At 40.3% G+C, this 18717-nt stretch overlaps 1 long non-coding RNA gene across 1 annotated transcript in view; it reads left to right on the top strand.

Annotated features, from left to right (window-relative positions):
* The window catches only part of LOC138853204 (uncharacterized), a 33154-nt gene extending 16753 nt beyond the window's left edge, over positions 1 to 16401 (top strand). The window contains exon 2 of the long non-coding RNA XR_011392417.1: positions 16304 to 16401. This is a non-coding gene — a long non-coding RNA (uncharacterized lncRNA). The remainder of the gene's footprint in view (positions 1 to 16303) is intronic.
* The last annotated feature ends 2316 nt before the right edge of the window (positions 16402 to 18717 follow it).

Below are 18717 nucleotides of genomic sequence, written 5' to 3'. Positions count from 1 at the left end.
GGGAGGAATCAGGTTGGGTGAGTTTTTTATCGTGAGGCGAGGCAAAATTTTTGTGTTCAAATGCTACGTATGGTGGAATTAACGTTATGCGATGCGTTCGTTAGGTGGGGGTCCACTGTATATACAGGTCTCCCTCAACATTCACGTTTTCAACTTTCACGGGCTTCACACATTCGCGAATTCCCAACCGCCAAATTCCCAGCCACCAAATTCCCAGCCGCCAAATCATATTTAAGTTTCCCGCCACCTGCGAGTCCCTACTACCCTCCCTCCGACCCCCGCAACTGGCAGCCAGCCCTCCCACCACTCAGTGTGGTGAGTGTTTTGTTTGTTCATTATTTGCTATTAAACTACAGTATAAATAATGTAAACCCATTCATGACTGCATATTGGAATGGCTATTCGGACAGGTATTAGACGGTGACATCATGTGTTTACTCTTGAGCACTGCAAAGAATTAAACATTTCTGCTACAGCTAATAATAACAATAGTAATAATAATAATAATAATAATAATAATAATAATAATAATAATAATAATAATAAATATGATATAATTGAAGAAGGAAATTGTACAAAAATACGAGGAAGTGGTTGACACATCGTCAGTGTGACTTTGTTTATGCTGTAGTGAACATTAGTCTCCCTGCTCTTCCAAACATTTCACAATAATTCATTGTGTTTGCTGCTTGTAGATTGAGTGTGACTGGAGTGGTAGAGGCAGTGATTGAGGCAGCTGTTGAGGCAGCGATTGAGGCAGTGGGTGAGGCAGCTGTTGAGGCTGCTGTTGAGGTAGCGATTGAGGCAGTGGTTGAGGCAGCTGAGGCAGTGATTGAGGCAGTGGGTGAGGCAGCTGTTGAGGAAGCGATTGAGGCAGTGGTTGAGGCAGCGGTTGAGGCAATGGTATTTAACCCTTTGAGGGTTTTGGTCGTACTAGTACGTCTTACGCGTAGGGTTTTTTGACGTACTAGTACGCATAAATTCTAGCGGCCTCAAATCTCGCAGGAAAAGGCTGATAAGCCTAGATGTGAGAGAATGGGTCTGTGTGGTGGGTGTGCGCAGTAGGAAAAAAATCTGGGACCCAGTGGTGCATTGTGGGAATGCCATCCTAGTACACAATTTCCACCATGCCCTGCGGTAAGAAGTTCCTCACTCCTCGGCGAATTGGGACACTTTTGTTCCCCAGTAACAGTTCTAATACTGATGGAAGTGACAGTGAAGATGAGTTTCAAGGTTCTGGTGAGGTTTTGACCGAAACTAATGACCATAATATGAGTAATAGTGAAAGCCCAGACAACCCACAGCCTTCCACCTCTGGTGCTGGGCCGTCGTTCAGTTGTACCAGAATCAAAGAGGAAACTCCTATTTTCCAAAATCCCAGACTCAGATGTGAGCATTGGTGATGATAATGATAGTGATTATGAACTACAAGCTTTTCAAACTTGTTCCAAGAATGGAGGAGGAGGAGGAGACAGAGGAGGAGGCGGGGAGGAGGAGGCAGAGGAGGAGGAGGCAAGAGGAGGAGGAGGCAAGGAGGAGGAGGAGGAGGAGGAGGAGGAGGAGGAGGAGGGAGGAGGAGGAGGAGGAGGAGGAGGAGGAGGAGGAGGAGAGGAGGGAGGAGGAGGAGGAAGAAGGAGGAGGAGGAGGAGGAGGAGGAGGAGGAGGAGGAGGAGGAGGAGGAGGAGGAGGAGGAGGAGGAAGGAAGAAGAAGAATGCGTAATGATAACAATAATACAATAATAATAATACATAATAATAATAATACATAATAATAATAATAATAATAATAGGTAATAATAATAATATGTAATAATAAATGTTCACCCTTATGACAGTAACAAGATAAGGGGAGATAACATCTGATAAGTGCTGACGTTTGATGAGGGTAAATGAGGGTAGAGCTGATGCCAAAAGATGAGATGAACATCGCCCTCCCTTTGTTTTTGCTGGTATACTAACATTTCTGTCTGTCTATTTGCCTGTCTGTCAAGCTCCCTGTCTATCCATCTAGCTCTCTGTCTCAGAGAGCCACAAGACTACGTCATCACTTTTACTCACATCTTCAAGCAGAGTATAGCACTTTGTCTGGGTTTCTTGGGTTATCCTAGGTAATTTATACTATGTATACTTGTATTTATGTGTACCTGTGAGACAGAGATAGACAGACAGATAGAATGAGGGAGAAAGATAATTAGATAGAATGGAGGAGGGAAGCAGCATCCGACCCCATTGTTTTGACAGGCCGGAGGGGAAAGGAGTAAGCCAATATGTCACTTTGACAGCTGCCGACTCCTTGTAATTTACACTATGGACGAGAAGGAGAAGGAAGAGGAGGAAAGGAGGAAGGAGGAGGAGGAGGAAGGAAGAAGGAAGAGGAGGAGGAGGAAGAGGAATAGTAGGAGGAAGATTAGGGAAGGGGGAAGGAGGAGGAGAGGAAGGAAGAGGAGGAGGAGGAAGAGTAGGAGGAAGAGGAAGAGGAGGAGGAGGAGGAAGGAGGAGGAGGAGGAAGGAGGAAGGAGTAGGAGGAAGAGGAAGAGTATGAGGAAGAGTAGGGAGGGGAAGAGGAGGAAGAGGAAGAAGAGGAGGAGGAGGGTGGAACACTAGTACACTGGTACTGGTATACTAACATTTCTGTCTGTCTATTTGTCTGTCTGTCAAGCTCCTGTCTATTTGTCTATCCATCTAGCTCTCTGTCTCAGAGAGCCACAAGACTGTGTCATCACTTTTACTCACATCTTCAAGCAGAGTATAGCACTTTGTCTGGATTTCTTGGGTTATCCTAGGTAATTTATACTATGTATACTACTTGTATTTATGTGTACCTGTGAGACAGAGATAGACAGACAGATAGAAAGAGAGAGACAGATTGAAAGAGATAGAATGAGGGAGGAAAGATAAAACACCATTGTGTATGACACCATGTTTCAGAGTTCCACAAGCTGCAGAACTAATAGGAATATGTTCAGTGACTGTATATTGGTATATATATTATAGAACAATAATAATAAACAATGTTTTGTATTGTTTGTTTTTGTAAACAAGTTTTGTAAACAATATATTGATAATTATGTTTGTGTGCTTATTGTGTTGTATACAACGAGTGTATATATGTACATTGCACCTTACTTTGGTCTCATAGGCCACATAAGTTATGTGAAAAAATAAAATAGTGAAAAAAACAACAAACCTTCAAATACAAGTAAATCAAAGTTTACCGGGTGAGCGGCAGTCGCCGCTGTTCCCATACGCGGCTCATTTTCCGTAAGTATTGATGGTAAAATTTTTTTGTTTATCCTATAATGTTTAGAAAAAAAAACTCTATTTTTTCATAAGAAAAAATATTTTTTTTTTTTTTGAAATTTGGCCGACCCTGAGAACGAGTTTCGGAGAGGGCCTGTCGACCCTCAAAGGGTTAATAACATACATGTTAATAATAATACATGTTATTAATAACATGTACTATTATTATTTATAACATATATGTTATTAAATACATACATGTTAATAATAATACACGTTATTAATAAAAACATGTACTATTATTATTTATAACATATATGTTATTAAATACATACATGTTAATAATAATACGTTATTAATAATAACATGTACTATTATTATTTATAACATATATGTTATTAAATACCACTGCCTCAACTGCTGAATTATTGTGAAATGTTTGGAAGAGCAGGGAGACTAATGTTCACTCCAGCATAAACAAAGTCACACTGATGATGTGTCAACCACTCCCTTGTATTTTTGTACAATTTCCTTCTTCAATTATATCGTATTTTTTATTATTATTATTACTATTGTTATTATTAGCAATAGCAGAAATGTTCGATTCTTTGCTGTGTTCAAGAGTAAACACATGATGTCACCGTCTAATACCTTTCCTAATAGCCATTCCAATATGCAGTCATGAATGGGTTTACATTATTTATTCTGTAGTTTAATAGCAAATAATGAACAAACAAAACACTTGCCACACTGAGTGGTGGGAGGGCTGGCTGCCAGTTGCAGGGGTCGGAGGGAGGGTAGTAGGGACTCGCAGTGGTGGAGGCATTGGTGGAGGCAGTGGTGGAGTCTGTGGTATTTAATAACATACATGTTATTAACATACATGTTATTAAATAACATACGTTATCAAAGCATAACATGTATATATTTAGTACAATTTACGATGTTTTGATGTATTTTATGATTATTCATGGTTCAACAAGTTAAGGAAGCAGTATTGTAATATATTTCCCTACAATATATTGGGGCACCAAACATTCACGGTTTTTCAACATTCGCGAGGCTCTTGATCCCCTAACCCTCGCAAATGTTGAGGGAGACCTGTATGTCCAAAACACTGGCTAGTAAGACATATATATGGCCAAAACAGTCAAAGGGTTAAAGATAAACACAGAATAGAATTAACTCTAACGAATATGACAACAATTGTATATACAGTGGACCCTCAACCAACGATATTAATCCGTTCCTGAGAGCTCAACGTTAGTCGAAATTATCGTTAGTCGAGTTAATTTTCCCCATAAGAAATAATGGAAATCAAATTAATCCGTTCCTGACACCCCAGAGTATGAAAAAAAAATTTTACCACATGAAATATTAATTTTAATACACACAAACTGAAGAAGAAATGTACAGTTACATGACACTTACCTTTATTGAAGATCTGGTGATGATTGATGGGATGGGAGGAGGGGAGAGTGTCGATGGTGTTAGTGTTTAGAAAGGGAATCCCCTTCCATTAGGACTTGAGGTGTCGAGTCGTTTTCCGGGGTTACCTCTCTTCTTCTTTTAATGCCACTTGGACCAGCTTGAGAGTCACTGGACTTGTGTCGCACAACATATCTGTCCATAGAGGCCTGTACCTCCCATTCCTTTATGACATTCCTAAAGTGGTTCACAACATTGTCATTGTACAGGTTGTCAACACGGCTTGCAGTAGCTGTGTCAGGGTGATTTTCATCAAAAAAGGTTTGCACTTTAAGCCACATTGCACACATTTCGTTAATCTTTGAAGTAGGCAACTTCCTCAGTTTCTCTATCCCCTCCTCCGAAGCAGTTTCCTCAGGTCTGGCCTCTTGCTGTTGAAGATGATCTAGCAGCTCATCAGTAATGTAGGTCCTACTTGGCATTTTCTTCCAAAACAGGCCTGTTTTGTCACAATTAAACACTTGTTCAGGTTTCAATCCTTCAGCCTCTATGTACTCCTTGAATTCATGCACATATTTTTCAGCTGCTTTTTGGTCCAAACTGGCAGCCTCACCATGCCTTATCACACTATGTATGCCACTATGATTCTTAAATCTTTCAAACCAACCTTTGCTGGCCTTAAATTCACTCACATCATCACCAGTTGCAGGCATTTTTCTAATTAAATCGTCATGCAACTTCCTAGCCTTTTCACATATGATCGCTTGAGAGATGCTATCTCCTGCTATCTGTTTTTCATTTATCCACACCAATAACAGTCTCTCAACATCTTCTATCACTTGAGGTCTCTGTTTCAAAAACGTAGTTGCACCTTTGGCAACAACAGCTTCCTTGATTGCCGTTTTCTTGGCCAGAATAGTAGTGATGGTTGATTGGAGTTTTGTGTACAACCTGGCCAGCTCGGAGACACGCGCTCCACTTTCATACTTAACAATGATCTCTTTCTTCATATCCATAGTAATTCTCACCCTTTTTCCTGTAGGGTTGGCACTAGAAGCTTTCTTGGGGCCCATGGTGACTTATCTTGCAGGTGAAATCACTAAAAACGCTGTGATAATACGAAATGTTCCGATTGTAAGTTTGGGTGCGCCCGTGGTGGCTGGCTGCTTGTAAACACTGGCACCCACGGGACAAGTGAGGCGCGCTCAGGCCTCAAGTGGATGTGTCTGGAACGGAATGAATCGCGTTGGTCGAGTTTTTTAGCGATAGTCGAGGCAAAATTTTTTTGTTAAAATGTATTGCTAGTCGGATTTAACGTTAGACGATGCCATCGTTGGTCGAGGGTCGACTGTATAAGTAGATAAAAGCATTGTATGGTACAGTAGACTGTCATGTAGGACGAGTTTATTTGGGCCGATTTGGTTATTGCATGATTGAAGAATTGCTGTGCAATTTTATGTAACGCGTATAATTAATTTAACACGGTTCAGTTTGTGGGAAGGAAAAAAAATCTCTTTTGCTCAAGAGTCCACCTTGTTGTGGAGCAGCCGGGGAGCCCTCCCACCATCCCCTACCACTCCCCAACACCACCCCACCATCCCAGCATTCGTAATTCATACATGTCCAGTCCATTCTTTCTCTGCTACAAGGCAGCTGTGTTTGTGAATTGTTATATTTTAATTGCTCTATCTTCTATCTGCCAAGCAATTATGACACCCATTAGCCATATCAGTGTTGCTGAAAGTGGCACTAAGAGGTATAAGCACTTTAGTTTTAGAATTAACAAAGAAACAAAGATATTAGACAAGAGATAACCTGTAGCCATATTGAATTGTTACTTTGTACAAAGAAAAAGAGGTAAACATGAGTGTATGTGACTGACTATGACTTACTGAATGACTTGACTGACTTACTGAGCGGCTTGACTGACTTACTGAATGACTTGACTGACTTACTGAATGACTTGACTGACCTTTTGAATGACTTGACTGACTTACTGAATGACTAGACTGACTTATGGAGTGATTTAACTGACTGACTTACTGAGTGACTTGACTGACATACTGAATGACTTGACTAAGCTACTGAATGACTTGACTGACTGACTGAATGACTTAAGGTAGACACTCCAGTACAACCATCAACTTCAGTACCAGAACCTTTACCATCCACCTCAGCCCAGTAGGGCCACAACATAACTCTCCACTCTCTTCACAATCATCCACAAATACCAACACCCACAATTTAATCCTTAACCCTTTGGTACGGCTTACGACCCAGGGTTTTTGACGTACTAGTACGCCTAAATTCTAGCGCCCTCAAATCTAGTGGGAGAAAGCTGGTAGGCCTTCATATGAAAGAATGGGTCTATGTGGTCAGTGTGCACAGTCTAAAAAAAATCTTGCAGCACACAGTGAATAATGAGAAAAAAAAAACTTTGACCGTTTTTTTTGGAATAAAACAGCGACTTTGCACTGTATTTTCGTATGGTATTTATTGTTGTATTCTAGTTTTCTTGATCTCATTTTATAGAATGGAAGACATATTACAGAAATTGAGATGATTTTGACTGGTTTTACAATGAAATGTACCTTGAAATTGAGCTCAAAGTAGCAGAAATGTTCAATTTTTTTCCAAATTTCAAAAGTAAACAAATCATGCCAAGCATCCAATACACGTCAACTGGCGAGTCTAATATTCTTTCACAAGTGCGCCAATAATATTTATACCATTTTTTACACTAATGCAGTAGTCTGCATAACAGTAAATCTTATATTTTTTGTGAGAATAAAAATTCAAAGTGGAAAGCAAAAGAATATAAGAGAGGCCTTGAGACGTGACTAATGACCAGAGGAAATGTCATTTTAGTGCCAGGAATGTCTTTCTTGTTTATTCCGAACCCTATTCGGAAATTGGCATCTTTTGAAATTTATGTGAAATTGGCAAAATTGCTAAATTCTGACCACTGTACTGGATAGTTGAATTTCATAAATGGGTGGTTTCTTGTACCCATTCAATAGAAAAAAATGGAGTTCTAGCGAAATATTCACATTTTTTGTCGACTAGTACAGTGGAATTGGCCGAAAATGGGACTCAAAGTGGGCAAAATCGCCGATGCGTAAACATTGCCGAGACCGCTAACTTTGCAAGAGCATAATTCCGTAAGTAAGTGTTATAGGATAACAAAAGAAAAAATTTGGGACAGTACTTACAGAGATATGAGGCGGAGAAGTTGGCACTGGATGCTCACGTGACAGCAACATCGAGTCCTGTCGCTTGCAGAAGTGTTGCTGATATACCTTTTTTCTATTTTTCATATTATATATAATTTTTGTTCTGATAATTACAGTTTATAATAGTTCTTGTCATTTCATAACCAATCTTTGTTCTGACACTAGTATTAGGTACTGAAATTGTACTCAAATTGTCACAAAGACATTGACAGGTGGACAGTTACATCTGCCTTGGTCATTTACTCTTGTCTTGGAATATATACAAAGTATTTATAGGTACCAGCAATGTTTTGGATATGTGGAAGTATATAATAATAATGAGGAGGAGGAGGAGAAGAAGGAGGAAGAGGAAGAGGAGAAGGAGGGAGAGTAAGAGGAGAAGGAGGAAGAGAAAGAGGAGGAGGAAGAGGAGGAGGAAGAGAAGGAGGAAGAGGAAGAGGAGGAGGGAGAGGAAGAGGAGAAGGAGGAAGAGGAAGAGGAGGAGGAAGAGGAAGAGGAGAAGGAGGAAGAGGAGGAGAAAGAGGAGAAGGAGGAAGAGGAAGAGAAGGAGGAAGAGGAAGGAGAAGGAGGAAGGAGAAGGAGGAAGGAGGGAGGAAGGAGGAAGGAGGAAGAGGAGGAGGAGGGAGGAGAAGGAGAAGGAGGAGTAGGAGAAGGAGGAGAGGAAGGAGGAAGAGGAGGAAGGAGGAGGAGAAAAAGAGGAAGAAGAGGAAGGAGAAGGAGGAAGGAGGAGGAGGAGGAGGAGCAGGAAGAGAAGGAGGAGGAGGAGGAGGAGGAAGAGAAGGATGAACAAGAAGGAGAAAGGAGAAGGAGGAAGGGAGAGGAGGAAGGAGGAGGAGGAGGAGGGAGGAGAGGAGGAAGGAGGAGGAGGAGTAGGAGAAGGAGGAGAAGAAGGAAGAGGAGGAGAAAAATAGGAAAGAGGAGGAAGGAGAAGGAAGAGGAGGAGGAGGAGGATGGAGGAGGAGGAGGAGGAGGGAGGAGGAGGAGGGAGGAGGAAGGAGGAGGAGGGAGGAGAAGGAGGAGGAGGAGGAAGAGGAAGGAGGAGGAGGAGGAGGAGGAAGGCAGAGGAGGAGGAAGGCAGAGGAGGAGGAGGAAGAGGAGGAGGAGGGAGGAGGAGGAAGAAGAAGAAGGAGGAGGAGGAAGAAGAAGGAGGAGGAGGAAGAAGGAGGAGGAGGAAGAAGGAGGAGGAAGGAGGAAGAAGAAGGAGGAGGAGGAAGAAGAAGGAGGAGGAAGAAGAAGGAGGAGGAGGAAGAAGGAGGAGGAAGGAGGAGGAGGAGGAGGAAGAAGAAGGAGGAGGAAGAAGAAGGAGGAGAAGGAAGAAGGAGGAGAAGGAAGAAGAAGGAGGAGGAAGAAGAAGAAGGAGGAGGAAGAAGAAGAAGGAGGAGGAAGAAGAAGAAGAAGGAGGAAGAAGAAGAAGAAGGAGGAAGAAGAAGAAGGAGGAAGAAGAAGAAGAAGGAGGAAGAAGAAGAAGAAGGAGGAAGAAGAAGAAGGAGGAAGAAGAAGAAGAAGGAGGAAGAAGAAGAAGAAGAAGGAGGAAGAAGAAGAAGAAGAAGGAGGAAGAAGAAGAAGAAGGAGGAAGAAGAAGAAGAAGGAGGAGGAAGAAGAAGAAGGAGGAAGAAGAAGGAGGAAGAAGAAGAAGAAGAAGGAGGAAGAAGAAGAAGGAGGAAGAAGAAGAAGGGGGAAGAAGAAGGAAGAAGAAGAAGAAGGAGGAAGAAGAAGAAGGAGGAAGAAGAAGAAGAAGGAGGAAGAAGAAGAAGAAGAAGAAGAAGCAGGAGGAGGAGGAGGAGGAAGGAGGAGGAGAAAAAGAGGAAGAAGAGGAGTGAGGAGGAGGAAGTAGAAGAAGGCAGGAGGAGGAGGAGGAGGAAGAGGAAGGAGAAGGAGAAGGAGGAAGGAGGAGGAGGGAGGAGGAGGAGAAAAAGAGGAAGAAGAGGAAGGAGGAGGAGTGAGGAGGAGGGAGGAGGAAGGAGGAGGAGGAGGAGGAAGGAGGAGGAGGGAGGAGGAGTAGGAAGGAGGAGGAGAAAAAGAGGAAGAAGAGGAAGGAGGAGGGAGGAGGAAGGAGAAGGAGGAGGAGGAGAATACGTAAAAATAATAATAGGTAATAATAAGTTCCCTTGAAGCATAAAAAACAGTCAACCCCTGACAGTGACATGATAAGATGAGATAACATTTGATAAGAGCTGACATTTGATGAGCATACATGAGGGTGCAGTGATAACACTTGATAAGAAAAGATTAAAGGTGACATTTGATGAGCATCGGCCCTCCTTTGTTTTCACTGGTACACAAACATGTCTGTCTATTTGTCTGTGAAGCTCCCTGTCTACCTGTCTATCTGTCTATCTCTCTGTCTCAGAGAGAGCCACAAGACTGCCTCATCACGTTTACTCACATCTTCAAGCAGAGTATAGCACTTTGTCTGGATTTTTTGGGTTATCATAGGTAATTTACACTATGTATACTTGCAGTATTTATGTGTACCTGTGAGACAGAGATAGGTAGAGACAGATTGAAAGAGATAGACAGAGACAGATAGACACAGAGATAGAGACAGAGATAGACCCTAATCTTGGGGTTAACATCACTTTCCTCTTAAAAGAGAAGTGTTAGTATGACATTACATAAGCGAATCCTTGGTGTTTGTCGCACTGTTTGCTCCAGCTGATGCTCAATTTAACTGGCGCTCCCACAAGGTACTAAGTGGTCCCAGATTTTTTTAATATGGTGCACACCGAGTGTTAAGACCCATTCTGTGCTGACCAGGCATCTCAGGGCAATCGTGCCAAATTTGGAGGCAAGAATATTAAAACATATATACATTTGGACTGTTTAGGGGTTATGGTAAGAAATACTATTATTTCTGTTACATTTGTTGTCTTAAGCAGTAAAAATGACATAATATATCACAACAGTGAACTAAAACTACAAACAGTGGTCCATCAATACTCGTAGGGCTTGAGAGTCGTAGATTTCGGAAATCATAGCGATATTTTCATATAAACATGGGCTCACTAATTGTAGATTGACTCGCAAATAGTAGGTCGTCCGGGACTCGTACGCACGGTGTGAGCCGGGGCGGCCTCCCTACCCAGCCAGTGTGGCATTGTTTACCAGTGAGTGAAGGTCCCCCAACGTGCTCCTACGAAATACAGTGGACCCTCGACCGACGATGGCATCGATTAACGATAAATCCGAATAGCGATACATTTTAATGCAAAAATTTTGCCTCGACTAGCGCTAAAAAACTCAACCAACACTATTCGTTCCGTCTGAGACACATCCACTTCTGGCCAGTGTTTACAAGCCAGCCAGCCACCGCGGTCGCTTCCAAGCATACAATCGGAACATTTCATATTATCACAGCATTTTTAGTGATTGCACCTGCAAAATAAGTCACCATAGGCCCCAAGAAAGCTTTTAGTGCCAACCCTACAGCAAAAAAGGTGAGAATTACTGTGGATATGAAGAAAGAGATCATTGCTAAGTATGAAAGTGGAGTGCGTGTCTCCGAGCTGGCCAGGTTGAACACAAAACCCCAATCAACCATCGCTACTATTGTGGCCAAGAAAACGGCAATCAAGGAAGCTGTTCTTGCCAAAGGTGCAACTATGTTTTCGAAACTGAGATCGCAAGTGATAGAAGATGTTGAGAGACTGTTATTGGTGTGGATAAACGAAAAACAGATAGCAGGAGATAGCATCTCTCAAGCGATCATATGTGAAAAGGCTAGGAAGTTGCATGAGGATTTAATTAGAAAAATGCCAGCAACTAGTGGTGATGTGAGTGAATTTAAGGCCAGCAAAGGTTGGTTTGAGAGATTTAAGAATCGTAGTGGCATACATAGTGTGATAAGGCATGGTGAAGCTGCCAGTTTAGACCTAAAAGCAGCTGAAAAATATGTGCAGGAATTCAAGGAGCACATAGTGAAGAATTGAAACCTGAACAAGTGTTTAATTGTGACACTGACAATGTTGTGAAACACTTTAGGAATGTCATAAAGGAACGGGAGGTACAGACCTCTATGGACAGATATGTTGTGCGACAGAGGTCCAGTGACTCTCAAGCTGGTCCTAGTGGCATTAAAAGAAGAAGGGAAGTAACCCCAAAAAAGGACTTGCCACCTCAAGTCCTAATGGAAGGGGATTCCCCTTCTAAACACTAACACCATCAACACTCTCCCCTCCTCCCATCCCATCAATCATCACCAGATCTTCAATAAAGGTAAGTGTCATGTAACTGTGCATGTCTTCTTCAGTTTGTGCATATTAAAATTAGTATTTCATGTGGTAAAAAATTTTTTTTCAATACTTTTGGGTGTCTTGCACTGATTAATTTGATTTCCATTATTTCTTATGGGGAAAATTAACTCGACTAACGATAATTTCGATTAACGATGAGCTCTCAGGAATGGATTAATATCGCTGGTCGAGGGTCCACTGTATTTCATAATATTCCATTCATTTTAGTGCTTGCAAGCATACTAAATAAGCTACCATGGCTCCAAAGAAAGCTCCTAGTGCCAAGCCTTCGGTAAAGAAGGTGAGAAATACGATTGAATTTAACCCTTTGACTGTCGAGGTCGTATATATACATGTATGTCTTACAAGGTACCGTGTTTGATGTATACACCTACCATCCGACTTACGACCGAGTTCGGTTCCGAGAAACCGGTCGTAAGTCGAAATGGACATAAGTCGAACTTTACTACTGAATATCAACATCACATTTTTGTAATGACTTTATTTTATTGTTTTATTTAGGTATTTCATGTTTTACTTTATTTTTTATGCTGTTAGTACTGTATTTTATACTGTAAGGTTTAGGATAAACACTGTGTACAAAACAAATAGTTGTTTATTTCCCAGAAATTTGGCAAAAAAAAAAATGGTCGTAAGTCGAGCAGGTCGTAAGTCAGATGGTAGGTGTATATACTCATAAATTCTAGCAGCTTCAAATCAAGCAGGAGAAAGCTGGTAGGCCCACATGTGAGAGAATGGGTCTGTGTGGTCAGTGTGCACCATATAAAAAAAATACTGGAGCACACAGTGCATAATGAGAAAAAAAAAAATTCCAACCTTTTTTTTTTAATTAAAATGCCGACTTTGTGGTCTATTTTTGTATAGTATTTATGGTTGTATTCTTGTTTTCTTGGTCTTATTTGATAGAATGGAAAACATATTATAGAAATAGAGGTGATTTTGATTGGTTTTATAATGAAAAGAACCTTGAAATGGAGCACAAAGTAGGGGAAATGTTTGATTTTCCCGATGTTCAAAAGTAAACAAATGATGTCATTGTCCAGTAAATGTCCAACTAGCCATTTTAATATGCAGTCATGAATGGGTTAATATTATTTATACAATTATTGCAATATTGCATTAGTCTGCATAGCAGTAAATCTTCTATTTTTTGTTTGAATAAAAATTCAAAATAGAAAGCAAGAGTAATATCAGAGGGGCCTGGAGATGTGACTGATGAACAAAGAAAACGTTTAGAACCAGGAATGTCTGCATTATTCATTCTGGACCCTATTTTGAAATTGGCTTATTTTTTAATTTTCGTGAAATTGGCCAAATTGCCAATTTCTGGCCACTTTATTGGGTAGTTGAAATCGGTAAATGGGCAGTTTCGTGTACTCAACCGATAGAACGAATGGAGTTCTAAAGAAATAGCTATGAGTTTGGTTGACTGGAACAATGGAATTGGCCTAAAATAGGGCTCAAAGTGGACGAAATAACCGATTCATAAATGTCGCTAACTTTGCGAGAGCGTATCTCCGAAAGTTTTCCATCAAACTTCATTCTTTTGGTGTCATTACCATTGGGAAAAGATTCTCTATCATTTCGTAAGATTTTTTTTTTTCTCAACACCAGAAGACACCTCAGGATTTGGGATTTCGACAGTCAAGGGGTTAAAGACCCTCCTTTCTCATTACCCTTCCTGCTCATTTCTGTTTTTCTACTATACCTATTACTTTCCTTGTTATTGTTAAGATTTATGATATCAAAGCCTAAATCAATATTACGGCACTCATTATTTTCCATTTCTAAACCCATGCCTCTAACTAATCCTAGTTTAAAGCCCTAACAACATCCTCAACTGAGCTAGCAAGAAATCCCACACCTGCCTTTGATAAGTGAACCCCATCCCTGGCATACATGTCATTTCAGCTATAGAAGTGGTCCCAGTTGTCAATGAATGGTACTGCATTATTCTTAGTGTTTGTCCAGCCAACAATTAATACCAATTGCTCTGGACAACCATTCATTTCCAACACCCCTTCTTGGCAAACTGGCACATATAACAGGGTGCCCCCCCATCCTTCCTAATTATGTCTAGTGCTGTCCTGTAACATCTAACTAAATCCTAGCCTCCACGCTTGCCTACATTATTGCCTCCAGCACTGAGGCAGATAATAGGATTGATCCCATTACTATTCATGATTGTAATAAAGTTGGTAGAATTACTGACAATATGTAAAGTAAAAGGACACAAGTGCAACTAATGTGACATTTATTGTGGCAACGTTTCGCTCTCCAGGAGCTTTATCAAGCCATTACAAACAATACGCGGACACACGCCTGTGGAGGCTGTGACAAGATTTACGTAGATGAAACAGCAAGAAACCTCGACACCCGCCTCAATGAACACATTTACGCATGTAGGAACGATAACTTGAACAACGCCTGTGTACAACACCGAAATTCCACCAATCATCTCATGAAATTCAGAGACGCCCAATTAGTGATCAAAGAAACTAATTTCCGCAAACGAAAGTGCCTCGAATCAGCACTGATCGCTGTTTCAAATACAATTAAACAAAACAACGGCAGCTTCACCATCTCTGAAGTCTTAGCAAGAATCCTCCTGAAAACAGTAAACCCTGCCATCACATAGTCTCTCCTGTTATATTACACAAAGCACATTACAGAGAGTGAACACTGAAACAAGCTGCCTCTTTCCACTCTATATTTGTCCAACCTATTTTTATGTTACCCAAGTAATAGCTTTTATATCCTTTTACTCATGTACGAATTAATTGCTCTACCATATTGTATTATTTTTGTCACTACCACTACTACTACTACTACCACTAGTGAACATCGAAATGGTACCTCACTAGTATTGCACCTCACTCTGAGCCTTTATATACCCTCTGTGTCCTCGTATTGTTTGTAATGGCTTGATAAAGCTCCTGGAGAGCGAAACGTTGCCACAATAAATGTCACATTAGTTGCACTTGTGTCCTTTTACTTTACACTATTCATGATGTTGTCAAGCCGGCTAACAATATCCTCCATCCCAACCCCAGGAAAGTAAAACCCTCTGTCTCCTACTCCTATCCTTCAAGCAGAAGGCCCTGTCCATGTACCTAACCTGGCTATCCCCAACAACAACATTTTTACCTTCCTTGGTGTCGTTTGTTGTGACGTTCTTATGTACATCAGCTGAGGAAATTACTTCAGAGGAGGAGGAAGAGAGAGTGAAGAAGGTGCCTTCTTCAAAGATTAAGGACATTTGTGTGAAGTGGAGTGAGGTGCAAACATTTGTGGAGGAACATTACCCTAACCCTCTCCCCTACTCCTGTCTTCCATACACCAACAAGAGTCTTCAATAAAGGTAAGTGTGATATTATTGTTTTATACTTGATTTCTCATTCTTTTCTGTATGTAAATCTATATTTTATGTAAAAAAATATTTTATGTTAATACTTTTGGGTGTCTGGAATGGAGTAATTGGATTTATGTTATTTCTTATGGGGAAAATGGTTTTGCCATTCGTAAATTTAAACTTTCGTCACATTCGAATGGATTAATTACGAAATTCGAGGGTCCAATGTACTGGACTAGTTATAGTAATCTGAAATAAAATTCAAGGTGGTTGCACAAGGACAGTTGCTGTAGAAAGAGCAGTGAATGTGGATTAGGTGTTTGTGTTAAGACATTAAACATGCAACAGATATAGTAGTTGCATTTCTATACAATATTTAGAAGACATACACTGGATTGATGAGCACTGTGACAAGGCTTACACATGTGTAGATTAGGTTTTGTGATTGTAAAAGTTACCAGGCAATAGAGCTAGGCCAGAAAAAATGCATATACAGTACACATATTACTTACTTTAAAATATTTTTATCCTTATATCAAATGGTGAATAAATTTATTGTAGGAAGTCTGAATAAATGAAGAATGGGTATAATTGAAAACCACTACACTAGTGAAATGCTGTAAAATGAAGCACAGTAAAGCAGGGACCTCCTGAAATTCTATTACATTAATTTTAAAAACCTGGGGTATATTTCGTTTCTGTGCTAAATAAAAAAAAATTATACCATTTTAATTCTGAATGCATGTATGACTCCCTAAGATAAAATAATTTTTTTAAAGTCAGTATTTCTTTTCCAGGGTGATGACTGGGCTGCTCCTGCAACTGGAACTGGTGGTGATTGGGGTGGTGCAGTTGATGGTACTGACTGGTAAACCTCAATAAAGAGTAATCATGATCTATTTTTCTCTGCCCTTTCATGTTACATGCTCTCGTGAAATTCTCTTTAGAAGGTAGGGATTGGGCAAATTTTTAGTTTCCATCTAATTATGCTTTTAAAGAGCACGTAATGTTGTGAAAATAACCGTTTAAGGTATCCCTTGATCGTTTGATATAAGACAAATAAAGGAAGACATTATCGTAGGTGCATTTACAGAAACACATACAAGGGATGTTTTGGATGGAGAGAGAAAGATAGAAAACTATAACATGTATAGGTGTGATAGAATTAATAGGTCACAGGGAGGAGTAGGAATCTATGTAAAAGATGCAGCGCTGTATAGCCCTTGTGGCTTAGCGCTTCTTTTTGATTATAATAATAATAATATGTAAAAGATGCTTTCTGTTGCACAGAAGTGCTGAACTCTATGAATGATATAGTAATAGAAATCCTAGGCATTAAAGTTGAAAATAGAAATTTGGTAATTATCCTAGTATACAAACCATCAGCAACTGCAGTGGAATTCACAGCTCAGTTAAGGAAGATAGATAGCTATCTGGATAGGCTAGAAAATCCCACACCAAATATTTTACTCCTTGGAGATTTTAATCTCCCTCATGTAAAATGGAAGATGGCTCAACGTAATTTTATACCAGAAATACCTCCGGGAAGCACCCTGGCTCAACAGGCACATACCAGGGAACTAATGAGGCTTTGTGAAAAGTACAGTGGGGCAGCAGGCCTCCAACAGCAACAGCCTGGTTGACCAGGTAAACACCAGATGAGCCTGGCCCATGGCCTGGCTTAGAGAGTAGAGAAACTCTCGAAACTCTTCAAAAGTATATCTCTTTAAGGCAAAGGTATATAAACTTGAAGCCAAGAAGTGTTGATGGGAGAAGGCATTAATACTTTTCTCTTTGCAGTGATGCTAGTCAAGGGCTCTTGATCCAAAGAACTGGAGCTACCTTTTTGTCTACTCCAGCCTGATTATCTATACTGATCAAGGTATTATAATGTGTTTTAATTTAATGCATTCCAGCAGTATGATTAAATGCATTGGATTGCAGAAATAGCTGTTTGCTTAGTACAAATCAATATATGGGAAACTCTTGTACACACTTGCAAATAAAGAAATTACAAATTATGAAAATAAGCAGGGAATATTTGCTGTTTGGAGTGACATCCGAACTGTTGTATCTGTGCACCCCTGCAAAGGCAGTGATTATGGGTCACCCTGCCTTGGTGGGAGACAGCCAGCATGTTGAAAATAAAAAAAATAGTACAAGTTGGCCATCACTAATCCAGCAGTCAGTAATCCGGTTCCATCATTAATCTGGTACTAATTTCAGTTAACATAACTTCAAATTTCCAGAGTCGCCACACCAACCTGCCACTACCGTTTGGTGGCACTACTTGCCGCACGAGTCATTCCAATTTCTTTTTCTCCATTTATTGTTATAACCTGCTCACTTTTAGCCCTAGCCATCATTCCAATGAATAAAAGAAATGCTTCTCATTGTGTAAAGCACATACACTGTATATTGTCCATAAAAGATAAGGTGGCTTTGAAGTCACTGTTGGTCGCCATAAGCCCAGCTCACTCAGATAAGCTGTGACCGGTAAATTTGGGCCTACATACGAGAGAATAGGTGTGTGGGGTAAGTGTGCACTACATAAAAAAATTCCTGCAGCATGCAGAGCATAATGAGGAGAAAACACTGCGACCGTGTTTATGGTGCAAAAACCAACTTTGTGGTATATTTTTGTATGGTTGTATTTCCATTTTTTTGATAGAATGGAAGATATTTTACAGAAACAGATATAATTTTGATTGGTTTCATGCTGGAAAGTACTTTAAAATTGAGCTCAAAGTAGTGGATATATTCGATTTTTGCCAGTGTTCAAGAATAAACAAATGACGTCACCATCCAAGACGTGCCCAACTGGCCAGTCTAATACGCAGTCATGAATGGGTTGACATTATTTATACAGTTATTACAATAATGCAGTAGTCTGCATAACAGTAAGTCTTCTATTTTTTGTATGAATAAAAATTCAAAATGGAAAGCAAGCATAATATAAGAGGGGCCTGGAGACGTGACCAAATTTTGGCCTGCATATGAGAGAATAGGTTTGTGTAGTAAGTGTGCATTATATTAAAAAATCCTACACCACACAGTGCATAGTGAGAAAAAAAGACGACTGTGCTTTTGGTGCAAAACAGTGATTTTGAGGTGTATTTTCATATGGTTTGTATGGTTGTATTCTCCTTTTTTGGTCTCATTTGATAGAATGGAAGATACGTAACAGAAATAGATATAATTTTGATTGGTT

The sequence above is a fragment of the Cherax quadricarinatus genome, chromosome 25 (genome assembly GCF_038502225.1).
Source record: "Cherax quadricarinatus isolate ZL_2023a chromosome 25, ASM3850222v1, whole genome shotgun sequence".
NCBI lineage: Eukaryota > Metazoa > Arthropoda > Malacostraca > Decapoda > Parastacidae > Cherax > Cherax quadricarinatus.
This window is presented reverse-complemented; position numbering and strand designations above follow the sequence as displayed.